Here is a 13,282-nt window from a genome sequence, read left to right as displayed (position 1 = left end):
TGTTCTTTTTTTTTTTTTGAGATGGAGTCTTGCTCTGTTGCCCAGACTGGAGTGCAGTGGCGCAATCTCGGCTCACTGCAGGCTCTGCCTCCCAGGGTCATGCCATTCTCCTGCCTCAGCCTCATGAGGAGTAGTTGGGACTACAGGTGCCCGCCACCATGCCAGGCTAATTCTTTGTATTTTTAGTAGAGACGGGGTTTCACTGTGTTAGCCAGGATTGTCTCGATCTCCTAACCACGTGATCTGCCTGCCTCGGCCTCTCAAAGTGCTGGAATTACAGGCGTGAGCCACTGTGCCCAGCCAAGTTACAATTTTCTATGAATATGTAATGTGTGCATTTTTATTTATATAATGTGATGAGCATAACTTATTAAATGTATTGTCTCTCTTTTTTTTTTTTTTTCTTTTTGAGACAGGCTCTTCTTCTGCTGTCCAGGCTCGAGTGCAGTGGTCTGATCATGGGTCAAGCCCTAAGGCCTCTTCCTGCCTCGGCCTCCTGAGTAGCAGGGACTACAGGCATGCACCACCAAGCCTGGCTATTTTTATTTCTGTAGACACGGGTTCTCACCATGTTGTCCAGCCTGGTCTCAAATGTTATCCAGCCTGGTCTTGAATTCGTAGGCTCAAGCGATCCATCCCCCTTGGCCTCCCAAAGATCTGGGATTAGAGGCATGAGCCACTGTGCCTGGCCATATTATACGGATTCTCTAAGAGGAAAACTCCCATTAACCAGATTCCAAGTTTGGTGTTTATGATTATGACGGACTTAGCCAGGAATTCTGGAATTCTGACAGTGGTCTACCAACTTGTATCCTACAATCATGGCAATATTTTTCAATTTTGATTTAATTTAATTGTTGTTCATATTAAACACTTACCTTATGCAAAAGTCATAACTATATGTGATGATTAATATTAGGTGTCCAATTTGACTGGATTGAGGGATGCCTGGATGGCTGGTGAAGTAGTTTCTGGGGGTGTCTCTGAGGATGTTCCCAGTGGACACTGACTTTTGAATCAATGGACTAGAAGAGAAATACCCACCCTCAGTGTGAGTGGACACCATCCAACCAGCTTCCAGTGTGACTGGAACAAAGCATGCAGAAGAAGGGGAGTAATTAAATTGCCTGCTGAGTCTGCTTGCTTTTTCTCTTCCCGTGCCATGCCAGATGCTTGGCTTCCTTTCCTCCTGCCCTTGGACATTAGACTCCAGGTACTTTGGCCTTTGGACTCTGGTACTAGCATCAGCAACTTCCCAGGGGCTCTCAGGCCTTCAGCCTCAGGGTAAGGACCGCACTGTCAGCTTCCCTAGTTTTGAAACTTTTGGACTCGGACTGAGCTATGCTACCAGCTTCCTTCTTTCCCCATTTTGCAGAAGGCTTATTGTGGGACTTTGCCTTGTAATCAGGTGAGCCAATTCTTCCTAATAAACCCCCTTATATAAATGAGAATTTGTACAAAAACTAAAACATGATACTCATATTTAAGACATAGTGCATGTAATTTTCATATCTATAGTGCACAATGTAAAAAATGCACAGGCCGTCATTACCAAAGCTATTAGGATATTGTCTTCAGCCATTTGAAACTTTCTTTTTTAAACAAAAATTTCAAACTTATTCTAGGATAATGCTTAGGTCAGCTGGAAACTACATAAAAACTCAGGGTAGAGATTCATCTAACACGGATTCTCCCTTTGCAGGTTCTCTCATTTCAGCAAGTAGAAAGCAAAAGAAACTTGTTTGAACTGTTTTGTTGTTGCTGTTGTTGCCATTGTTGTTATTTGTTTAATGGGAATTCTTTAGCAAAAGATCTAATCAGTTATTCGTACTGATTGGTCAATTGGAATGCATTTAACCAAGTGCAAAACATCTGGTCAATTTGACTCTATTATTTAAGCTGCCAATTTTATTTTAAAGAAAGAAAACTGATAGCCACACTTGCATCATTACAGCCCCAAATTCCTAAATGGTTTGAATTACTCCCTTTCCTCTTTTGGTGAGAATGTTTGGTAGACTTAGCAACCAGCATAAGTAAGTATTCAAGTTCAATTATCTAAATAGAAATGGTACCCCAAATTTGTGTACTTCAAACTAAAACAAAGCCAGCAAGGACAAGAAAACATGTTGCTAAAAATTGTTGACTCTGTTCTGATCTCTCAAAGCAGATGGACTGGACCATGGTAAGGGTGGGGAGAGCAACCTAGGCAACAGGCTTGCTTCATGATTGCTTTAATCCCAGGCCAGCTAACACAGTACCTCAGAAGAAAGAGCCTCTTTTTCTGCCCATTCTAAGACTTATTTCACATAGTCATTCTGACTAGTGAACACCGAACAATGCAATTTGCAATTACATGAAGTATTAACCACATTGATCTGACTAGTATCAGTGGGAGAAGTGCCCAGACATTCTCAAATGCATGCTTGAACTGATCATCAAAAATCTCTACTTCCTTTGTTACAGCATTTTTTAAAAAGCTTAAATTTGAATGTAAAAATGCGTTTTTGTCAGTTTCACACTTCATTATTTCACTCTCAACAACAGTAATACCAGTAGCTGCAAGTAATTTTACATGGTTTATCTCCCCTGTTACCTTCATTTTATAGAAGATGGTACCTAGGCTTGGAGGGGCTAAGTAACTTGTGCAAGGTTAGAGAGCTACTAGCTGATGGAACTGAATTCAAGCTCATGTCATCCAACTCCACAGCAAGTGTGATTAGCTGCTGTATTAGCATGTTCATGAGAATAGAGATCTGAAAACACCAGTAATAATTTCAAGAAAGAGTGTGACTATGCTCAGAAATATATTTCATTAATTGATATTAAATAATTACAGGTTAAGCATTCATTATCCAAAAAGCTTGGGACTAGAAGTGTTTTAGATTTTGGACGTTTTCTGGTTTTGGAATATTTTCGTGTACATAATGAGATATCTTGGGGATGAAACTCAAACGTGAATTCATTTGTTTCATAACGTGAATTCATTTGTTTCATATATACCATATACACACAGCATGAAGGTAATTTTATACAATATTTTAAATAATTTTGGGCATGAAACAAAGTTTGTGTACATTAAATCATCAGAAAGCAAAGGTGTCACTAAGCCACCAATGTGGACGATTGGTTGTTTAAAATCATCAGAAAGCAAAGGTGTCGCTAAGCTGCCAACGTGGAAGATTGGTTGTTTAAAATCATCAGAAAGCAAAGGTGTCGCTAAGCTGCCAATGTGGACGATTGGTTGTTTAGCATCACCATCATTCCTGACTTTCAATTTGTATGCTCCTGATGAGCAATCATTTTCTTACATTTATTCATATATAAGTACTTAACAGCAAAAATATGACATACTGTTATTATGGCAAAAAATGTGTTCAAGGTAACTAAGCATCACCAGAATACCTGTATCAGCTGTTAAACAATAGCAACAAAAAATGGGAGGCTGGAGCCAAGATGGCCGAATAGGAACAGCTCCAGTCTACAGCTCCCAGCGTGAGCGACGCAGAAGATGGGTGATTTCTGCATTTCCATCTGAGGTACCGGGTTCATCTCACTAGGGAGTGCCAGACAGTGGGCGCAGGACAGGGGGTGCAATGCACAGTGCGTGAGCCGAAGCAGGGCGAGGCATTGCCTCACTTGGGAAGTGCAAGGGATCAGGGAGTTCCCTTTCCTAGTCAAAGAAGCAAGGGATCAGGGAGTTCCCTTTCCTAGTCAAAGAAAGGGGTGACAGATGGCACCTGGAAAATCGGGTCACTCCCACCCTAATACTGTGCTTTTCTGACAGGCTTAAAAAACGGCGCACCAGGAGATTATATCCCGCACATGGCTCAGAGGGTCCTACGCCCACACAGTCTCCCTGATTGCTAGCACAGCAGTCTGAGATCAAACTGCAAGGCGTCAGCCAGGCTGGGGGAGGGGCGCCTGCCATTGCCCAGGCTTGCTTAGGTAAACAAAGCAGCCTGGAAACTCGAACTGGGTGGAGCCCACCACAGCTCAAGGAGGCCTGCCTGCCTCTGTAGGCTCCACCTCTGGGGACAGGGCACAGACAAACAAAAAGACAGCAGTAACCTCTGCAGACTTAAATGTCCCTGTCTGACAGTTTTGAAGAGAGCAGTGGTTCTCCCAGCATGCAGCTGGAGATCTGAGAATGGGCAGACTGCTTCCTCTAGTGGGTCCCTGACCCCTGACCCCAGAGCAGCCTAACTGGGAGGCACCCCCCAGTAGGGGCAGACTGACACCTCACATGGCCGGGTACTCCTCTGAGACAAAACTTCGAGAGGAACAATCAGACAGCAGCATTCCCGGTTCACGAAAATCCGCTGTTCTGCAGCCACCACTGCTGGTACCCAGGCAAACAGGGTCTGGAGTGGACCTCTAGCAAACTCCAACAGACCTGCAGCTGAGGGTCCTCTCTGTTGTTAGAAGGAAAACTAACAAACAGAAAGGACATTCACACCAAAAACCCATCTGTACATCACCATCATCAAAGACCAAAAGTAGATAAAACCACAAAGATGGGGAAAAAACAGAGCAGAAAAGCTGGAAACTCTAAAAAGCAGAGTGCCTCTACTCCTCCAAAGGAATGCAGCTCCTCACCAGCAACGGAACAAAGCTGGATGGAGAATGACTTTGAGAAGTTGAGAGAAGAAGGCTTCAGATGATCAAACTACTCCGAGCTACAGGAGGAAATTCAAACCAAACGCAAAGAAGCTGAAAACTTTGAAAAAAATTTAGACGAATGTATAACTAGAATAACCAATAAAAAGAAGTGCTTAAAGGAGCTGATGGAGCTGAAAGCCAAGGCTCGAGAACTATGTGAAGAATGCAGAAGCCTCAGGAGCTGATGCAATCAACTGGAAGAAAGAGTATCAGTGATGGAAGATGAAATGAATGAAATGAAGCCAGAAGGGAAGTTTAGAGAAAAAAGAATAAAAAGAAATGAACAAAGCCGCCAAGAAATATGGGACTATGTGAAAAGACCAAATCTACGTCTGATTGGTGTACCTGAAAGTGACGGGGAGAATGGAACCAAGTTGGAAAACACTCTGCAGGATATTATCCAGGAGAACTTCCCCAATCTAGCAAGGCAGGCCAACATTCAGATTCAGGAAATACAGAGAACGCCACAAAGATACTCCTCGAGAAGAGCAACTCCAAGACACATAATTGTCAGATTCACCAAAGTTGAAATGAAGGAAAAAATGTTAAGGGCAGCCAGAGAGAAAGGTCGGGTTACCCACAAAGGGAAGCCCAGCAGACTAACAGCATATCTCTCGGCAGAAACTCTACAAGTCAGAAGAGACTGGGGGCCAATATTCAACATTCTTAAAGGAAAGAATTTTCAACCCAGAATTTCATATCCAGCCAAACTAAGCATCGTAAGTGAAAGAGAAATAAAACACTTTAAGGACAATCAAATGCTGAGAGATTTCATCACCTCCAGGCCTGCCCTAAAAGAGCTCCTGAAGGAAGAACTAAACATGGAAAGGAACAACTGGTACCAGCCACTGCAAAATCATGCCAAATTGTAAAGACCATCGAGGCTAGGAAGAAAATGTATCAACTAACAAGCAAAATACCCAGCTAACATCATAATGACAGGATCAAATTCACACATAACAATATTAACTTTAAATGTAAATGGACTAAATGCTCCAATTAAAAGACACAGACTGGCAAATTGGATAAAGAGTCAAGACCCATCAGTGGGCTGTGTTCAGGAAACCCATCTCACGTGCAGAGAGAGACACACATAGGCTCAAAATAAAAGGATGGAGGAAGATCTACCAAGCAAATGGAAAACAAAAAGAGGCAGGGGTTGCAATCCTAGTCTCTGATAAAACAGACTTTAAACCAACAAAGATCAAAAGAAACAAAGAAGGCCATTACATAATGGTAAAGGGCTCAATTCAACAAGAAGAGCTAACTATCCTAAATATATATGCACCCAATACAGGAGTACCCAGATTCATAAAGCAAGTCCTGAGTGACCTACAAAGAGACTTAGACTCCCACACAATAATAATGGGAGACTTTAACACCCCACTGTCAACATTAGACAGATCAACGAGACAGAAAGGTAACAAGGATACCCAGGAATTGAACTCAGCTCTGCACCAGGCAGACCTAATAGACATCTACAGAACTCTCCACCCCAAATCAACAGAATATACATTTTTTTCAGCACCACACCACACCTATTCCAAAATTGACCACATACTTGGAAGTAAAGCTCTCCTCAGCAAAAGTAAAAGAATAGAAATTATAACAAAGTATCTCTCAGACCACAGTGCAATCAAACTAGAACTCAGGATTAAGAAACTCACTCAAAACTGCTCAACTACATGGAAACTGAACAACCTGCTCCTGAATGACTACTGGGTACACAACGAAATGAAGGCAGAGATAAAGATGTTCTTTGAAACCAACGAGAACAAAGACACAACATACCAGAATCTCTGGGACACATTCAAAGCAGTGTGTAGAGGGAAATTTATAGCACTAAATGCCCACAAGAGAAAGCAGGAAAGATCCAAAATTGACACCCTAACATCACAATTAAAAGAACTAAAAAAGCAAGAGCAAACACATTCAAAAGCTAGCAGAAGGCAAGAAATAAATCAGAGCAGAACTGAAGGAAATAGAGACACAAAAAACCCTTCAAAAAATTAATGAATTCAGGAGCTGGTTTTTTGAAAGGATCAACAAAATTGATAGACTGAGAGCAAAACTAATAAAGAAGAAAAGAGAGAAGAATCAAATAGACGCAATAAAAAATGATAAAGGGGATATCACCACCGATCCCACAGAAATACAAACTACCATCAGAGAATACTACAAACACCTCTATGCAAATAAACTAGAAAATCTAGAAGAAATGGATAAATTCCTGGACACATACACCCTCCCAAGACTAAACCAGGAAGAAGTTGAATCTCTGAATAGACCAATAACAGGCTCTGAAATTGTGGCAATAATCAATAGCTTACCAACCAAAAAGAGTCCAGGACCAGATGGATTCACAACCGAATTCTACCAGAGGTGCAAGGAGGAACTGGTACCATTCCTTCTGCAACTATTCCAATCAATAGAAAAAGAGGGAATCCTCCCTAACTCATTTTATGAGGCCAGCATCATTCTGATACCAAAGCCTGGCAGAGACACAACCAAAAAAGAGAATTTTAGACCAATATCCTTGATGAACATTCATGCAAAAATCCTCAATAAAATACTGGCAAACCGAATCCAGCAGCACATCAAAAAGCTTATCCACCATGATCAAGTGGGGTTCATCCCTGGGATGCAAGCCTGGTTCAACATATGCAAATCAATAAACATAATCCATCATATAAACAGAACCAAAGACAAAAACCACATGATTATCTCAATAGATGCAGAAAAGGCCTTTGACAAAATTCAACAGCCCTTCCTGCTAAAAACTCTGAATAAATTAGGTATTGATGGGACGTATCTCAAAATAATAAGAGCTATCTATGACAGACCCACAGCCAATATCATACTGAATGGGCAAAAACTGGAAGCATTCCCTTTGAAAACTGGCACAAGACAGGGGTGCCCTCTCTCACCACTCCTATTCAACATAGTGTTGGAAGTTCTGGCCAGGGCAATTAGGCGGGAGAAGGAAATAAAGGATATTCAATTAGGAAAAGAGGAACTCAAATTGTCCCTGTTTGCAGATGACATGATTGTATATCTAGAAGACCCCATTGTCTCAGCCCAAAATCTCCTTAAGCTGATAAGCAACTTCAGCAAAGTCTCAGGATACAAAATCAATGCACAAAAATCACAAGCATTCTTATACACCAATAACAGACTAACAGAGAGCCAAACCATGAGTGAACTCCCATTCACAATTGCTTCAAAGAGAATAAAATACCTAGGAATCAAACTTACAAGGGATGTGAAGGACCTCTTCAAGAAGAACTACAAACCACTGCTCAATGAAGTAAAGGAGGATACAAACAAATGGAAGAACATTCCATGCTCGTGGGTAGGAAGAATCAATATCGTGAAAATGGCCATACTGCCCAAGGTAATTTATAGATTCAATGCCATCCCCATCAAGCTACCAATGACTTTCTTCACAGAATTGGAAAAAACTAAAGTTCATATGGAACCAAAAAAGAGCCCGCATCGCCAAGTCAATCCTAAGCCAAAAGAACAAAGCTGGAGGCATCACGCTACCTGACTTCAAACTATATTACAAGGCTACAGTAACCAAAACAGCATGGTACTGGTACCAAAACAGAGATTTAGATCAATGGAACAGAACAGAGACCTCAGAAATAATGCCGCATATCTACAACTATCTGATCTTTGACAAACCTGAGAAAAACAAGCAATGGGGAAAGGATTCCCTATTTAATAAATGGTGCTGGGAAAACTGGCTATCCATATGTAGAAAGCTGAAACTGGATCCCTTCCTTACACCTGATACAAAAATTAATTGAAGATGGATTAAAGACTTAAATGTTAGACCTGAAACCATAAAAACCCTAGAAGACAACCTAGGCATTACCATTCAGCACATAGGCATGGGCAAGGACTTCATGTCTAAAACACCAAAAGCAATGGCAACAAAAGCCAAAATTGACAAATGGGATCTAATTAAACTAAAGAGCTTCTGCACAGCAAAAGAAACTACCAGCAGAGTGAGCAGGCAACATACAAAATGGGAGAAAATTTTTGCAACCTACTCATCTGACAAAGGGCTAATATCCAGAATCTACAATGAACTCAAACAAATTTACAAGAAAAAAACAAACAACCCCATCAAAATGTGGGCGAAGGACATGAACAGACACTTCTCAAAAGAAGACATTTATGCAGCCAAAAGACACATGAAAAAATGCTCACCATCACTGGCCATCAGAGAAATGCAAATCAAAACCACAATGAGATACCATCTCACTCCAGTTAGAATGGCAATCATTGAAAAGTCAGGAAACAACAGGTGCTGGAGAGGATGTGGAGAAATAGGAACACTTTGACACTGTTGGTGGGACTGTAAACTAGTTCAACCATTGTGGAAGTCAGTGTGGCGATTCCTCAGGGATCTGGAACTAGAAATACCATTTGACCCAGCCATCCCATTACTGGGTGTATACCCAAAGGACTATAAATCATGCTGCTATAAAGACACATGCACATGTATGTTTATTGTGGCACTATTCACAATAGCAAAGACTTGGAACCAACCCAAATGTCCAACAATGATAGACTGGATTAAGAAAATATGGCACATATACACCATGGAATACTATGCCTCCATAAGAAATGATGAGTTCATGTCCTTTGTAGGGACATGGATGAAATTGGAAATCATCATTCTCAGTAAACTATCACAAGAACAAAAAACCAAACACCTCATGGTCTCACTCATAGGTGGGAATTGAACGATGAGAACACATGGACACAGGAAGGGGAACATCACACTCTGGGGACTGTTGTGGGGTGCGGGGAGGGGGGAGGGATAGCTTTAGGAGATATACCTAATGCTACATGAGGAGTTAATGGGTGCAGCACACCAGCATGGCACATGTATACATATGTAACTGACCTGCACATTGTGCACATGTACCCTAAAACTTAAAGTTTAATAATAATATAATAAAAACAGTAAATGATGGCAGGCTTTTTTCTCCACTTACAGTGTTTTTTTTTTAATTTAAAAGGTTACTGTATACTTTATTATTATTATTATTATTTTTTAGCTGGGAAAACATCAGAAATAGCTGAGGGACCAGAAAGTGTATCACATAGGGATGAGGAGGCATTCTGCTGGATGGCACTTTAAAATGCTTCTTCCAGACTCATCTGTCTTAGTAACAACAGTTTTGTCTTAGAAGACTCTCTGATTTTATAAACTGACATGACTTCTTATTCTGTTACAACTCTATGCTGCTCTAACCCTTCAACAGGTCCATCACACATTTTTCCTATGTTGTCTATAGGCACTTTTTCTGCAGTGTTAATAAAGTCATTTTTATCATTGCTGTTATCACGATCATCTAGATTTAAAAGGATATTGGCTATGTCACCATCAGTGAATGAATGAACAACTGAAGCCTCATTATCAATGTTAAACAAGTTCTTCAATATTCACTTCTTCCAGCTTACTGATGGTCTCTGAAGGTGTATTTTGTGCTTTTGTAAGGAGGTTAGACATCATTTTTTTTCCTCACGTGATGTATGGAATTCTTCAAAGTTACTACCTTGTTCATCATCACTGAACAGAGTCACAAGGCAGAGGTTGTGCCAGACATGCACAACTGTGTCCTCAGTCACTGTGTTCCAAGCATTGGCAATGGTATATGTGGCATCCTTCATGCTAAAGTCCTTTTGAAAACCTTCCAGACCCATGCCTCTCTGTTCACTGCTGCTAGCATGGTATTCAAGAAAATACTTTTATGTTTACTTTTCATTGATCTAAGGAGATCCTGGTCACATGACTTAATAGTCACGTTTGAGGAAAAGTATATGACATAAGCATTTCTTTTAATGAGAATTTCAGCTGGAAGAGGAGCAGAATAGTTGTCAAGGGAGAACAAAATATTGCAGTCATCATTCAGTCCACCTTCCCTGCAGTGAACATGAGCCACTGCTACAAAGTGTTTGTGAAACCAATCAGAAAAGATATCCCTGATAATATTTGTCTATTTGTTAGCATAAAAAATGGACTGACAACACACTTACTACTTGAAAACAGTGAGGCTGCAAGCTTTTGTCTATCACAGCAAGTTTATGTTTATGTCTGTCTGCTGCATTCGCACATCCCAGCATAGTTATTCTCTCCTTGACATCCATAATTCTTATTGGGACTGTCTCATCTGCTAAACTTGGTATCTTTCTGAAGCAATAATGCCAAAACAGTGATGTTTCATCAGCATTATAGAGTTGTTCTGGCATCAGATTTCATCAACAATGACTTTGGTAAACTTGTCAATGAAATTCTTCACTGATTCATGATCAGCAGATACTTTATCAACAAAAATCTTTAAAAAATAATGCCACATATTTTCCTAAATTTCTGCAATCAGCCTGTTGAATATTTAGTTCCTTTCAATTTTCAGTTCATTGTAATATATCTTTGTCTGTTTCATGATCAGCATACTCTTAAGTGGCATGTGCTCATCGTGACTCTGACATTTCAATACACAATTGAGATCTTCATTTTTAGCTATACAGAGTATTTTGCAAAATGTTTTTTAACTTATGTTCATCACTTTCAGCATAAAACTTCAACGGTTTGTCCTTCTCTTTCTTCAGGTCATGTACAATAGCCACTCCAACACCATACTCTACTGTAAGGCATTTCAGATTGACACTGCTGTCCAGTTGTTCTCCAACAGCTTGACTTTCTGTTCTATAGATAGACATAAATGCTTCCCCTTTTTAAAATCACTGTTACTAATAGGGGTATCTGCAGGCCTGTTGACCTTTTCAACAATATCATCTTTTATCACAGAGAACAAGCAAAACAAAATGAGTAATGCACACAGATCTTGGCCCCATGTAGGGCATTGTGGGGAACCTACCACTAGTGTGTCTGGCCTGCACACATGACATTTTAATATCCTTTGTGGATGTATTTCCATGGGGAAATCTGGGCTGATGCGGCATAGATATATCACAGATGAAGGTGTTTTTTTTTTCCCTTGGGGAAACTGAACAAGCTGTGCCGTTGCCTGCATTTTGACTGTGAGGTCAGGGGTAGAATTTTCCATTTGTGGCATCATGCCAGGATTCAAAAAGTTTCAGATTTTGGAGCATTTCAGGTTTCAGATTTTTGGATTAGGGATTCTCAACATGTATAGTCATCATATGCTTTTATCAGTTATCAAATGAAATTGTGAAGTCTATTCTATTTTGAACTACTTTATGATATACCTGTCTTCCCCAATCTTGATAAGCTCCTTGCACATGTTTCCATTAGCAAGGCCAGGTGACCTGTTCCTCCTCGATCTTGAGCTCTGCAAGGTCAAAGAATTTTTTCTTCTTCTTGTGTCTCCAGTAACTGTCACAGTCTTGGAAGCATAGTCGTAGAGTCTTAAATGCAGTGAAATAATGGGTGCTGAATAAATTTTGCTACTTACACTCAGAAGAATAAACAAGATGACATTTGAGTATCTCCCAACTTTGTTATTTCTTAACACAGGTCTTCATAGAAAACTTATACTGTTTCTAACAGCTATTTAAAACACTGAAATGTCTTACTAGAGTAATACATTCAGATATTTAGGAAAGTTCATTAGTCAACTTTAATATAGCTGAAAATGACTATTTCTCAGCATGATTCAGCAATTTTCATATGTTGGTATAGCAATGGGGTTGGCAAAATTAAATACATATATTAATTTCCTAATGATAGGATAACTATTCTTAGGCAAATAACAGGGTTTTTAAATGTTCACCTGACACAGGGCCTGAGAGCACAGAAACCCTTCACATAGTTCTGTTTTGTGTGTGTGTGTGTACAAAAACAGAAGAACATAGCGCTGGAATCAAACTTTTTATTTGAAAGCTAAGTCCACCAACTTCCAGATATAGAAACTTGGCACATTTTGGAAGCCGTTTGCCTTAGTTTTCTGTAAGATGCTTGTGGGGATTAAATGAATTAAGCTATGTAAAGCACTTAGCACAATGTCTGGCACAAAGACCTTCATATAATTTGTCTAACTTCATGTCATTTTAAAATTCAGAATATCAATAATTATGAGAATTATCCCTTTTTACATTTGCTTTGGAACTACAACATGAAAAAGACAACTACACAATAATGGCACTTTTGTCTCAAAATGTGTTTTCTGACTACAGCTTTATGTCTGAGTTCAATGAAAGGGAAGGTGAGGGGATCTACCACCTGTCAAGCATTGTCCCTGTTTGTGTGAACTTATCTAATCCTCAAATAATCTTCATAAATGAGGCTTAGAGAAATTAATTTATTCAGAGTCATCCAGCTTGTCAGTGGCTAAGTTCAGATTTAAACGCAGGTCTCTCTCATTTATTAAACGATTCTCTAGAGCAATGTGTTTCATTAGGTGGGTTGAAGAGCTTTTAGGGACACTGGAGTTATTGCAACAGGTTATTTAATCTACACGTGCAAAAAGTACTGTCTGCAAACTGAAGTGCTGCTATGTTTCATACTGATATGAAACAGAATTTTAGCATGCTGTTAAGAATATATACAAATGTAGTACTTTAATAAATTCATAAAATCTTGTTCTTATGTAGTACTCAACTAACAGATCATAAAAATAAA

At 39.8% G+C, this 13,282-nt stretch overlaps 1 long non-coding RNA gene across 3 annotated transcripts in view; it reads right to left on the bottom strand.

Moving 5' to 3' along the window:
- The window catches only part of LOC129143475 (uncharacterized), a 432,563-nt gene that overhangs the window by 280,489 nt on the left and 138,792 nt on the right, over positions 1–13,282 (bottom strand). The window lies entirely within an intron of this gene.

This window comes from Pan troglodytes, chromosome 2 (assembly GCF_028858775.2).
Source record: "Pan troglodytes isolate AG18354 chromosome 2, NHGRI_mPanTro3-v2.0_pri, whole genome shotgun sequence".
In the NCBI taxonomy this organism is placed as follows: Eukaryota; Metazoa; Chordata; class Mammalia; order Primates; family Hominidae; genus Pan; species Pan troglodytes.
This window is presented reverse-complemented; position numbering and strand designations above follow the sequence as displayed.